The sequence below is a fragment of the Cavia porcellus genome, unplaced genomic scaffold (assembly GCF_034190915.1).
Source record: "Cavia porcellus strain 051 isolate PalLab524CR breed Dunkin Hartley unplaced genomic scaffold, mCavPor4.1 scaffold_4, whole genome shotgun sequence".
Taxonomy (NCBI): Eukaryota; Metazoa; Chordata; class Mammalia; order Rodentia; family Caviidae; genus Cavia; species Cavia porcellus.
The window spans coordinates 71,911,300-71,925,457 of record NW_026947487.1 but is presented as its reverse complement, the minus strand read 5'-3'; the positions used below and the strand labels follow the sequence as shown (position 1 = coordinate 71,925,457).

The 14,158-nt window shown below is 41.6% G+C and overlaps 1 protein-coding gene across 6 annotated transcripts in view; it reads right to left on the bottom strand.

Moving 5' to 3' along the window:
- Positions 1–13,363, bottom strand: part of Herc3 (HECT and RLD domain containing E3 ubiquitin protein ligase 3) — a 136,360-nt gene extending 122,997 nt beyond the window's left edge. For 5 of the 6 annotated variants that reach the window (XM_063247266.1, XM_063247268.1, XM_063247269.1 and 2 more), the window contains exons 1-2: positions 13,158–13,363; positions 10,810–10,871 (exon numbers count right to left, since the gene is read on the bottom strand). The gene's annotated coding sequence lies outside the window, so the exon portion shown is untranslated. Of the gene's footprint in view, positions 1–554; positions 734–10,809; positions 10,872–13,157 lie in introns of those variants that run through there. The other variant, XM_063247267.1, reaches the window with a different exon arrangement.
- Positions 13,364–14,158: the final 795 nt, after the last annotated feature.

Genomic DNA, 14,158 nt, shown 5'->3' with positions numbered 1-14,158 from the left:
GAAAAGGTTAAAAAAGCTAAAGATTATAAAAACAGGTTAGAGAAGCCAACTTAAATTGAAAAAGAAAAAAAGGAACCAATTTTAAACTAATCCTCCAGCTAATATTTCTCAGGTATAGTGCATCTCAAAATAAAACATTAATATTATAGCTGCTGTTTTATGGTTTAGTTTACGAGGAAAGGACAGAGAAAAGGGGAAAAATGCAACTCATCTTAGTTCATTAAACAGGAAGGTTTCTGCTAAATTTTTATGCCCATGTCTTGTACTATTTTGCAAATATTTTAAAGGTAACATGCAATGTATTAACTGTTATTATTCTATTGCTTTGTTATGAAATTGTTTTACTTTTCCATAAAATAAAAAAAAACTCTTTTTTAAAAAGTTTTAAAAGTAATTTTAAAAGTACTGTGTTTGAATGACTTGAGGTTTGCAGGTCTTAGGCAGAACCTCCTAGTACAGCAAACTGGTTGAAATACACTCTGCAAACTACAAAGTAATAACAGTTTTTAAACAGTTTTAAAAGGATCTTATTACCCTTTTCTTTCTCAATGTACCTTTTATTTGAATTTTCCCCTTAATCCTTAAAATAAATTTGAACCAGTTAGCTCCTTCAGGTAAACCTATTGTTAGCTTGGTTAGTAGTATTTCAACACTTGAAACAAAAATAAATGGGAAAAAAAAGTCATCTCCTCAACCCCTTCAACTCGTGGTCCTGTGTAAAGCTTCCCTTCTGTTGAGAGGCTCTGGGTCCACTCCTGAGACAGCCTGCTTTCATCTCACAGGGATACCACACTGCCTTAAATGGCAGCTTTTGCTTTAAACCTTGATCACTTAACGCCCCGCCAGATTTTAATCTCCTTCAACAGAAACCACCATGTAACACAGGCTTCTCTTATTTAGCAGGTACCCAGTCAATTTTGGCTGGCTGTGGCTGGGTACTGCTGACACTATCTTAAAGTTTCACCTTTTAAAAATGCATGGTTTTCTTTCATACAAACGAAAAGAAAATCTCCCCTTTGGGCGGGCATTTTTTGTTTTTGTTGCTGTTGGTATGAAGGGCTTTTAATTAAGACGCTTCATTTTGTATGCTATGCTTTCAAAGCCTTATCTGTCATATCTAGCATTATCTTTTTTGTACAAATACACTGATATAACACAGAAAAAGTAAATTTCGCAGTCATACCTATTTTAACAAACTTGAGTTTTATTTCGAAAAAAAAAATCTCATCTCTCTATCAGTTTGCACCCCCTACGATGGCCAGATAATGAGAGGCATAATGAAGATGCAGGCAAACAGGGAACACTCCTGCACTGCAGATGAGAATGCATAGCAGCTTTAGAAAACAGTCTGGCTGTCCCCCACAAAAGAGTAAAACAGAGCTATCATATGATCCAGCAATCTCATTCTTAAACATGTACCCAGGAGAAATGCAAAAATACATCCACACAACACTTACCTACTTACACATAATGTTCACAGTAGCACTATTCATATCAAAAAATGGAAATAACTCAAATGTCCATCAGTGATGAATGGGTAATAAAACATGATCTACTCATTAAATGGAAAGTATTTGCCCACAACACAGGCGAACCACAAAAAAACTATGATAAAGAAACCAGCCTCAAAAGACCAGAGAAATGTCCACAAAAAAGCAAATCTACAAAGACAGAAAGACCAAGGCCAAGGGCAAGAAAATAGAAGGGAAATGGAAAATGACTGTCCCAAGTTCTTTCAGGGAATGGTGAAATGTTCTAAATTGTGACTGTGATGATGGTTATACAATTGGGTGAACATACTAAAAGCCTCTTAAATTTACATTTTAAATTGGCAAATTTTATGGTATGTGAATTCTCTCGATAAAGATTTTTAAAATTGTTTCCAAATCTCCTTTCTCTTGCTATATATGCACGACCTTTGAGAGTCCATGCCAGCCAATAAGACTGCCAAATTTAATTACTGGAGCTATCACTACAAAAATAATTATGCACAAAATGCTTCATAAGAAGCATTTCTCCTAAAACACAAAGAGTGAGGGCAACAACCCTTAGGGTTACAACGGATAACTGAAAATATCAATATTCTATTGCCTCTTTCTGCTTGCAAAGACTTAAGTCTCTTAAGAGGAAGGAAAGCTTTGTGCTTCGATAAGAAACAAACAAAAGGGCCAGGGATTTTTAGCTCAGTGGCATAAACACCTGCCTGGCAATCGCCAGGTCATGAGTACGATCACAGGTACCAAAAAAAAAAAAAAAAACTTTTAACTTTTACTATGGCTAAAGTTGGATCAAGTAGACAGTTCCTTTCTTCACAAAAACACCTACTATGCCCCTCTGACTCTAAAAGAAAGGTCCACAATTTAGAGACAAAATCCCAAGCACTTCTATTATGACTTAGATCTGAAATGTCCCCAGAGGTCTCACGTGCTCAGAGGTGGGACCTGCAGAAGTGACTGGATCATGAAGACACTAGGCTCATCAGTGGAATGTGCTGGGAGAAGGTGGAGCCCAGCTGGAGAAGGCAGGTCCCTGGGGCATGCCTTCCAACCGTATACTGTATACCCTCTCTGGATCTTTCTCTTTACTCCCTGGATGCCACAGATTCAACAGTTTTCCCTCAGCCCCTTCTACACGGCCATTTTAGGGCCAGCTGATCAGCAACTAACCCCTTTAAAACCATGAGCCAAAATAAACCTCTCCTCAAATTGTGAATGTTGCTAATTTGCTCCAGACTTGAAGGAAATACTAATATGATGTCTTATAGAAAAGTAGAGGGGGACGGGAGTGTGGCTCAGCTATACAGTTCTAGCATATTCAATCCCTAGCACAAAAAAAAAAAAAAAAAAAAAAAAACCAGCTGCTGATTAACATATGGAATTAACTTAATCCTATAATATGGCTGGAAGTTTGGAACACAGTAAGTAGTGGATTCCATAAAGTAAAAAAGAGCAAAGGAACTTTGAGAACACTGACGTCCAAAATTCAGCTTGAAGTTGTTGCCTGCCCTGTGATTACTTTTCAGAATCCCAGACTTTTTGTCAAAACTGACGCAGAACACACTCATAATAATTTTACTTTTCCAGCACAGATAAAATCAAAAGAACCTTGAAAAGAAAACCCCCTAAGTGCCTCATGAGTACTGAAGATTACATGGTGAACAAGAATTTTGGGTGAGCAATGATAGGAAAACTTAAACATCCTACTTCACGTCAGGAATTCTTAGAAATCTGGGGAAGACACTAAACCTCTATCTAACAAATGTTCTTCAGCTCAAATCACTCTCTCTGGATGTTAAGGAAAACAAGGCTGAAGACATAAAGACATTCAGATTACATTTCAAGTCCCAAATATAAATTTTATTATATTATGAAATACCTTTTCTAGTTATACTACTTAAAGCTGTTTTCCCCATATTGGGAATCAGTTTCAAGTTCTAGATGTCAAAGTAACAGGATTTCCAGACGAGACTATAGATATCAGAGGTGTCTCACCTCATCTTCTGCCAAAGGAAAAAGGGCAGATTCTAGAAATGGTAAAGTCTTACATTTAATTTTAGTTCTAGACAGAACATATCAAAGCTGTGTTAATCAACCAATTGATAGGAGAATTTTTGCTAATTTCTATGAATCTAAAGGTACAAAAAAGATAGCTAAAAGAATCTAAAGGTATAAAAAAGATAGTATAAACTTTTGTAAACTGTGTAAACAGCGATCTTTTTTTCCCCTTTTTTGTAGTACTAGGGATTAAACCCAGAGCCTTACACATGTACACACTAAGCAAGACTCTGTCACTAAGCAATTACCCTTAGCCCTTTTTTTTTCTTTTTTGAGATAGGATCTCACTAAGTGGCCTCAATTCGTGATCCTCCTACCTCAGCTTCCGCAGTAGCTACAAACTCAGGTTTTAAAATTACAAATTCTTGTCTGCCAACATAAAATCATGCCCAAATGGCTACAAATGAAAGATTATAACACAAAGGAAGTTAATTCTTTCAACTCTCCTTGACAACGAATACAGTACTTTGTCCTTAACTCAATGATATGAATTTGTATATACAATCACATCATAGGGATCCTCCCTTACTCTCTGAACTCTGTAGGCTTTCAAGAAACACATTGAAAAGGTCCCAAATTAAATATAAAACTGAATCCTAATTTGCTATTTTACTAGATAGTTCTGCTGCTTTCAAAGAATTTAATTCCTTCTCTAGACTCTAAAGTATGAAATATTATTTTTCAGGTTAATTCCAAAGGTTGGGGGAAAGGGAGAAAAGTTAAAATGCAGAACTGGCAGTGTGGTGGTGTAAAGATAGGGTAATGAATCTATTCACAGTTTTAACTCTTCCAAGTACCCAATGATACTATGCATGCTAATTTTCTTCACTTTAATTGTGATTCTGTCATATCTTGCCCACCAATAACTACACAAGCAACATCACAATGCATTCACTCTACATCAGTCACTGTGCTGATATGTATCTTATATCTTCATTTCATTGAATTTCATAACCCTGCACCTTTCACAGTACTATTCCCAGCTCTTTCTCAAACAAAGCAAGGCTTGCAACAGTTAAGCAGCATGCCCAAGGTTACATAGCTGGAAGTAGCAGCACCAGGCAATAAATCTGAGCCTGACACCTATGTCTACACTGATCCACAGCACTACCCTGCCTCCCAGGTAGGTTTGTATGTCACCTACAAATATCGCAACACAAAAACTATTTGGGACATGACTAAGTGGTCATCATTGTACAATACGAGGTACCCTGAAAACAAAGTTGCCCTCTCAGAGTAGAACTAGCCAGAATAAGAAATAATAAATAAGACCAGGCAGCTATAGGATTAGCCAAGTATAAACAAAGTTTTTAAAGCTCCAGCTCAGCAGAGCCTGCATCATTAGATACTCTGCTCTCTGGCCTCTCCCACCCACTTTCCACACTCATTGTTTGTCTCTCCTTTGCTCTTGGAGTGTAGTATCTTTTATCTCTCTTCAAAATACACAATCATGAAATCTGTCACAGAATAATGGAGGATCATTCTGTCCCATTACCCATCTGGCCCATACCACCTCAGCCCCAGCCCCCACCTTTCCCCTCTCTTATTTCCCCCAACAAAACAAAATGAAGGATGACTTTCAAAGGACAAACCCTCCATGTCACACGCGGTACTTTGCTCAGTCCTTCTCCTTTGGTAAAAGATTCAGGATACTCTTTTTTGGTTTTTTCCTTTTTTGAGACAAGGTCTTGCTATACAGTTCAGGCTGGCCATGAGCTTACCGTGTCGCACAGGTTGGTCTCAAATTTATGGGGACCCTCTGAAGAGACCAAGAAAGCTCGTTCCATCTGCTGCTTCCCCTCCCCTTCTGCCTTCAAATCTAACTAGATTAAGTTTTAACTTCCTAAAGGCCATAAAACAAAGGCCTGAGGTAATAGCTCCTGACATCCCGGGTCTTCCCTATCCGGTAGCCCCATCACAAATTGTGTTAATTGCATCTGATTGTATTAAATTGTACATTCTTCACAAAAATAGCTTCGTTTATATCATAGTAATACCTGTAACTTGGCCTTACTGTAAATGTGTGTCTTCCTTTTCCTCTGGGTAAAAGATTGATATGTTAATCAATGCTCTCCTCTGTAAAGAATTGTAAAATCTTACCTAATTGATATGCTAACCATTGTTGCCCTCTACAAATAGAATGGTTGTGGTGCTAAAGTAAGGTAATTAAGGTTGTTAATTGCTGTTAGACTTTTCTATTCAGGAGGACTTGTGGTGCGAGTTTCAAAACTATGTGCAGCTCCACCCCCACAGGAACCAGTGTTCTTAAGCAGTTAAGACAAACAGCCTTAACCTAAGGCAGATTTCTCAGTCATGAGACAAATGCCTGTTCCTAAGAAATGCCACCCCTTCTCGGGAGACACTCCCTCACCCCACTAAGAAACCCAGTCCCTTAAGGACAGCTCACCATCAGCCCTGCTCTAATCGCTATGATTGGCTTCTGTAACAACGCTTGCTTGCTTTGCGGTTTTAGGCCTTAAAAGACACAGCCCTGCTCGAGTAAGGTGTTCTCCGTTTCCACCTGTTTGGAGGACCCCGTGCGCACGGAATAATAAAAACCCCTTTGTTGTTGCATGAGAGCTGAGTCCTTGAGGCCTCCTCCGCGATGCCGGTCTTACACCTCATGCCTCAGCCCCCTAAGTGCTAGAATTACAGGCAGATGCACACTCAGCTCAGGATACTTTATTAATAGTCAAGAAAGCTGAAGTTCAAGCCCTGAGTTAACCACGAGCTCGCTGGGAAAGCTGGAGGAAGGTATTTAACCACTCGAAGCCCCATTTTCTTTCTCTAAAACGGGAGAAACGAACAACAGGGTCCTGTGAGAATCAATGAGCAAATGCATGTGCAAAGTGCATAACATGGTGCCAGCCATGCAGTAGTGAGTGAACAATAAATGTTGGCTACTATCTTCACTGTTACTCCTATTCCTAGTGTTCTGCTTTGAGACCTCAGTAGGCAGGACAGTTCCCAAAAAAGGCCAGAGATACTCCTCCCTCACTGTGATCATCAAGTAATGTTCCACCAACCACCAAATCTGTATCATGTGCAAGACAGCCACATTGCCACCATCTGCCATAATTTTATGAAGATGATGCAAGGTTGCTAGGAGAAAAGTTTTTTTTGTTTTTTGTTTTGTTTTGTTTAACTTTTTACTGGTACTGGGGATCGAACTCACAACCGCCTGCTTGCAAGGCAGGTGCTTATGCTGCTGAGCTAAATCCCCAACCCCTGAGAAAAGTTTTTTTGTGTATTTTAAATTCTGGAGAGAGTGTCAGTTAGGGACAGAGAGGCTTTTCACCAATCCTAGGGAAATGAATGCTCAAAGACAAGTTTCAATTCCCAAACTTTTGTCTTATAATCAGTGTAAGCACACGGCAGCCTAAAAACTGAATCTTACTCTTTTATTTGAAACTCAGTGAAATCTACATTACATTCACACAGAACTTCCAGTATTATTTGAAGCAGGGACAACCTTCCTTCGAAATAAGCCTAGAAGTAAACACTGGACTTATAACATATGTGGCAGTGTCTTTTTGAAATGGAAAGACAATATCCAAAACTTTAGGAGATTAACAACACTCTACTGTCAAAATTTTTACAAGCACCAAAGTGACATAAAAGGCAAACGGAAGTTTCCATCCATGTGAATCCACTCCAGCTGTTTTCTGCTCTCCTCAACCTGAGCTGGACTTTGGTCCTCTGAGCCTTATCAGCCAACACAAAAAGTATTCCTGCCCCTGCCCTGCCCTGACCATTCCTTACAGGTTCTGACCTCTTCACTACTTGGTGCTGAACTCTGTGAAGCCAGACGAATGATCTCTCTGCCACCTTCAAATATACCCAACTAGCCTGACAAGAAGTGAGAGAGTGACAAGAATGATACCAAGGTGAGGATACAGAGCAGCCAACACGCCCGTATCCAGCTGGTGAGGGTGTAAACTGGTGTAACAACTTGGTAAACAAGCTGGCATTGTGCAGTAAAGAGGAGGGGTGAGTACTGCACAGCTAGGTAATTTCATTCCCAAGCACATAACCAGCCTCTTCAGCTCAGTAAGAATCTACAGTGCCGTTCCACTGACTGCAAGCTGGAGACACAAGGGTGAGTAAAACCTGGAAACCTGCAGCTTTCTGCAATGATGAAAATACTGTTACCTGCACTGCCTGGGAAGGCGGACAGTAACCCTGTGGGGCTCCTGAGTGCATGAACTGTGGCTAACAGAACCACAGAACTCTAATTGCAATACTGCTTAATTTTAATAAACCTTAATGTAAGTGGCCATATACCGCTAGTGCTATCCGACCATACTATGCAGTGGGAAACTTATACACAGAGGCAATAAGACGTATGTGTCAGAATGTCTATCCAATTATTAGAAACAGAAAAAAACAAACAAAAAAAGACATATATGTCCGCCAACATGAAAACTGCAGCACTTGCATAAAATAGAATATGGTACAGCACAGAAAAATTAGCTGTACCTGTAAACATCAGTATTGTTAAATCATAAAAAGTTTTGAGTCAAGAATTCAGAGCATGGTGAATTTTTACAAAGTTTAAACACAAATACCACAAATACTATTTGGAGATAAATGTTTTCGTTAATGGTAGTAAAGTTATGGAGCAAAGCAAAATAAGATCACAAACACAAATGCAATGTAATGATTACAGAGGTTGAAAGAAGGGAGTCAATGAGGAAGGCGGGTAAAGGCAGCTTTAGAAGCAGGGCTGATAACTCTGCTTCTGACCTTTTATTATATCTTGCAACATACACACTATATATTTTTGCTAATACTTCACAATTACAAAAAAGATGAGTATACTTATAATCCCAGTACTCAGGAGACAGAGGCAGGCAGCTATTTTGAATATAATGGGATACATTATGGTAATCATGCTTTCCTATTATACTGCTTTGAAGTCTTATAATGCTTTCATTCATTTGTTTGATTGGTTTTATTGTTTTGATTTTATTATGTGTGATGGTATGAACAGCTGTTTTGAAGAAAACAAGACATTATGGTAGCCATTGCTGATTTACTATCATCTTGTTTTAAAGTCCTACCATGCTTTTGTTCTTCCGTTTTGATTGGTTCTATCCTGTTGTATTTTATTTGATTTTATTATGTGTGATGGCATAGACAAATGTTTTGAGGAAAATGAGACATAGTAGCCATTGTTCATTTCCTATTATTTGGTTTTGAAATCCTATGATGCTTTCATTCTTTTGAATGGTTTTATACTATTTTCTTATGTTTCATATTATTGCTTGTGAAGGTATGGTCAACTATTTCGAAGAAGAGACATGGTAGCCACTGTTGATAGCCAGTTGTCTTGTTATGAAGCGCTGTGTTGCTTGCATGGTTCTGTTCTGATTTGCACTGTTCTATGCTCTTTTGTTTTATTCTCTTTAAAATAAATTTAAAAAAAAAAAAAGTGTGAGGCCAACATGAACAACTTTGCTAAATTGTCTCAAACCAAAACAAAAAAAGGCTGGGGGTAGGGTGGTAGAGTGAAAGGCCTCGCATGTGTGAAGTCCTGGGTTCAATCCCACCAGAAAAAAAAAAAAAAAACACCATGCACTGTTTAAAGAGCATCACGGCCTCTTACACGTCCACCAAGCTTCTCCCATGTGTAGACTGGAAGCTTCTCTGGGGAGAAACCAGGTTTTACTCATCTTTGTGTCTCCTATTCTCACAGAGATCAGGAGCACAAGAAAAACTTGACTTGTGAATAAAAGGGACCTTAATCTGAGAAACCAGAATTTCCATAATCTCGATTTTCAAAGTCTTATCCTGTGTACTAGATAACAATCCACTATGCAGTAACAAAATATCGTAACTCTAAGGTACACTCCCCTTAATGTTTTAGCAGATATGGAAGCAGAATGCCTTTTACACCCAAACTGTTACACAGAGAGTACAGCAGCATGAGCCGGTGTGTAGCATGAGCCAGGGTGTAGTTCAGTGGCAGAACACTCTCGTAGCCAGTGCAAGTGCAATACGCAGTGCTGGGTGATATACACGTGCATCTATCACTAGCATGTGAGAACTGACAGCACGGAATTCTACCTTGCTGCAGCAGCTCCACGAATGAAAAACTGTCTATTAATTTATTTCTGTTTTCACAGAAAACAGACTAGTGTTTGGCACATAGTAGGGATTCAACAGTTTCTGAAAAAGAGAAAGTAGTATTCACTTAAACTGCAAGCCAACTGTGTGTCTGAATCTGGCTAAAAACTTTACATAAGTATCTAACCCTCCCTTTGTCAAGGATATGAAACAACTAAAATTCTTATACACAGGTGGTAAGAATGTAAATTGGCATAACCATTTTGGAACCCCTGGGATTAGCGAAATTAAGTCACTTGCCCAGGAACATGCAATTAAGAAGCTGAATAAAAATGTCTTAAGTCAAAGGCAGGATTTGAAACTCCTCTACCAGACTCCATAGTTCATGCTCTTGAAGTTCATGACACTATACTATCTTTAAACAAAAGGAAACCAAGTCAAAAAGCCACAAAATCCACATTCCCTTTCTAATTTTGAAAATAGTTTTAAGAAGTTGTACAAAATAAGTGAACTTATAGCTACTGAACCCCTGGTGATATATTTAGGAAACCAGAATCTCGGTTAGTCAGAGATGAGTGGGGAATAAAGCACTATCAACAGTTAACCACTTTCACATATTTACCATGACTTACGATAAAACAGTTCACTTACACAGAAACACAGTTCCCTGACACCAAGTATTATTCCTAAAACCAGAAAACGTCTAAAGAGAACAGAGTTATGAAATTAAAGGGATCTACCTTATTTAAGCAAACTTTAACAGAGTACTCGATCCAACCTCTAGACAAGAAATTTAACATTTTGAACCTCACTTTAGTGGCAGCTGATGCTTTTGGGGGCCAAGTAATGCGGATTTTTCATTTTAGTTTCTTAGTACACATGTGTAATACATAACATTTACATCTCTTATGGGAAATTGGAACATGTATATGTACATCCAAGTAATTTTGGTCCTCTAATAAGAGGTTAAAAAGCTGAAGCAAAGATCAGAAACTAGGATCCACCCTCCTAGGTTCACCTTGTTCACCTCAGTACCTCATAGCAGGAAGGCATTACGATTTGTTAGTATACTTCTCTGGGCAGCTATATTGCCTACATTATCTTGTTTACTCCTATCAAGTCTATGACTTAGTGTTCTCTCCATTTCCAAAACGAAAAACCCAAGGTTCAGAGAAATTTAACTTACCACTGATTACACACTTGATATTTGCACTAGAAGCCAGAACTATTTGACTTCACCTTGGCGAGCTGCAAGTTAAAGAAATAAGTATTAGTTGAGAACTCTGCAAAGTGCTCTCACATTTTCAAAAATACAATGACAATAGTAAACTTTTGAAAATATCTTTAGTAATTCAAGGTCAAATATTGCCCAAACACAGTATCTCCTGGAATTTGATTAGTATTATCTTCAAGGCTGGGCAAGATAGAGCATCTGTGTAATCTGAGTTATTCCAAAAGCTGAGACAGGAGGAACACAAGTTCAAGGAAGGACAGCACGTTTAACTGCTCAAGACCCTGTCTCAAAAGAAAATAAAAAGCCATTGCTCTGTGGTAGAAATGCCTGCTAAACATGTATGAGGTCCTGGAATGAATCACTGGGTGGGAGGGGTTGCCTCAAACCTACCTGGAAGATGTTAGTCATCAGTAACACAAACTAGTATCATAAAGAGTACCTTATAAAAGAGCACAGTAAAACAGTATTATTTTAAAATCTCTCATTTAGGTTAGAAAACTCTCATTTAGGATAGAAATCTCTCATTTAGGTTTTAAAATACTGTAATTTGATTGTGTCCATTTTAATTCCCCACATATTTCTGCAACAAAGGTTGCAAACTTTCGCCTCACATTTCTCCTTACCACATCCTCTCACACAAAACAAGACAAGGGCAAGGCGTCCCAAGTCCCTCAAGAGGAAAAAGTCCTGCATAATTTGCAGATACCATCATCAAAACTTCGTTTCTATCTTACATAGAAATATTTAACTTGCAGAATACTGTTTTTAATGCTGAAACCGACATAAAACTAACTTATGTCTCCAATACAGGTGTTACTTACACTTGGTTTTAAAAAAAACTTTTATTGGATACACAAATCTTGAAATTCAAATTTGTTGCACAGAATGAAAAGGTCCAACCACATCAACTGAAACATTTTTAAAACGCCTGCTTCTTTTGTCAAAAATAAAAGCCCAATTGCTTCACTAAAAGTACGGAAAATTGGATGCCAGTGAAAAGAATTTTTTTTTTTAATGGCGAAGAAGTTTTGTCAATGTTTCTAACCTTGATTGCTGCTTTACATCTTTTCCTTAGCCTCAACGGGGGTCAATAAGGTGGAATACATAATTTATCTGTCCGGCTTTTCTGATGCATAAGGCGATTCCTGCCTCCCTCAGGATAAAGGAAATACAAAAAATGAGAGCTTCACAACAATCTGTCTAAAATATGATTCTCTCCCTATAGTACCCCATTCTAGAAGGCTGTTAATCCTTATTTTAGTTCACTTTTCTTCCCAGTCGAGAGTTAAAAATCAGCTCACATCGTGTTATCAAACCATCAAATGAAAGATTCTAAAAATAGCTTCCTATTTGTGGAAAAAGCCAGAAGGCACACAAAAATGGAAGAGAGGGCTAGAATCCTCTTTCCCAAACCACTGCATTCGAGATGAAGCCAAGCAAAACCCTGGAAGGCTCGTCTATGAATTTAAGGTACTTCTGCATGCGGTTAATTAGAAACCTTAAGTAAAATGTAATCATAAAACTGTCAAAGACAGTGATGGAGCAACTGCGAAGTTCAAATACTCCCTAGAGCCCACGTTGTGCGCGCGTGCGGAGACACACACACGCACACGCAAGGCATCAGTGCACAACTGCATGACAGTCTGCACGCTGGGCTGCTTCAGGTTACACGTGCCTCCCTCCTAGGTCCAGGTGTCCCGGGTGGCCCCTGACAAAGGTCTCTGGGCCTACCTGCGCGCACCCCCCCCCCGTGCCGACCCCACGCAGCTCCGCCCCGGGCGCAGGCGGACTCCCGGGCTGCGCGGCCTCGCCGGCTGTCTGTACAGAAGCCGCGGCCCCACGCGCGCTGTCATTGCGGCCGCCGTGCCCAGCGTCCCCCGAGCGGACTCCTCGCGGCTGCCCAGGCTCCAGGGTCGCCGAGGCCTCGCCGGCTCGCATTGTCCGTGGAAGCGTCCGCGCTTCCTTTCGCAAGGAGGTCGCCCAAGCCGCTATATTTTAAACTGGGGCAGGGCAGGCGGCGGGCGGGAGCCGGCTTCTGACTTTCTACGTCGCAGTCCCTAGCGCGCTGCGGACTGCTGAGGCGAAGCAGGAGCGCTCCCGATGGGAAGCAGTGGCCGCCTTTCCCGGAGGGGAGCTCTGGGGCTCAGGGCGATCCAGGAGGACCCCAGGGGGCACGCCGCTGCCTACGCCCCAGCCCCGCGCCCCGAGCTGCGAGGCGCCGGCAGCCGCCACTCCGGGAATGCGGCGGCGCAGCACCACGGCCCCCTCGTCCCCGCCCCCCAGGTCCTCGCCTCACGCACCTCCGCGGCCTCGGATCTGCAGCTCGGGATTTTGCCTGTCACCACACCTCTGACCCGGTTCGGGGTTTCTCCGTTTTTTCCGCGTCACAATAATAAGGAAGTTTCTCCGCCAGCCTGAGGGCAGTGGAATGCTCACAGAGAATGATTTCCGGGCCTGCCAATGGGCGTCCTCTAGGGCAGACGTGCACCAATGGCGGGCGCGGGGGCGCGGGCCGCAGGCGGGACGACGCGGACCGCGGGCGGGAGGCGGGGTCAGGTCCCAGCGGCAGAAAGAGGCGCGGGCGGGCGGCCGTGGGTGACCCGCAGGACTCGCGGAGCAGCTTAGTGGCTAGAGCCTGACGGCCAGAAGCGGAGTGTTCGTGGGTTCGCCACGAAACTGCTTGTCGCTGCTAGGGAGGCAAGGAGAGTGCCTGGTTGGTTCCTTAGGTTCTTAATTACGCAGAGGTGACCGAAAGCCTCGGGAGCGGGAGGACGGGGGAGGCTGAAGGGTGACAGCCAGGGGCGAGCGTGGGGTCTCCGGAGGGCTTCGGGCGGGGCCAGAGGCGAGGAGCCAGGTTCGCGCCCCGCGTCGGACCCGGGAATCCGAGAAGAAGGGGACGTGCGGGGCGCGGAGAGGAGGCACAGAGCACCTCCAGGCGGAACCTGAAAACGCCCGCTGAACCCAAGTCCAGCCGCAGATTAAAACATAGTTTGTCCTCGTACACGTTCCCTGCGCTGTATCTCAGCTCTACCCGCACTCCCCTCCCCAAGGTCAGGGCCGCTTGCAGATTCGCGCTGGTCCTTACCTGATCCTTAGATAATCTTGTGAGGAACATTCTCGCTAAGTGACTGTGTCTGACCACCTTAAATGTGAGAAACGCTGACAGACTGTACTGCTTTTAACCGAAAGAAGGAATGGCTCTTCTAATGAAGAATTTTTATCACCTGACGTTTAGACTAAGCCGGTTCTTCCCAAGGATGTTCAGAGCACCTGCTCTGAGAACCCAATACATTGACTAAGC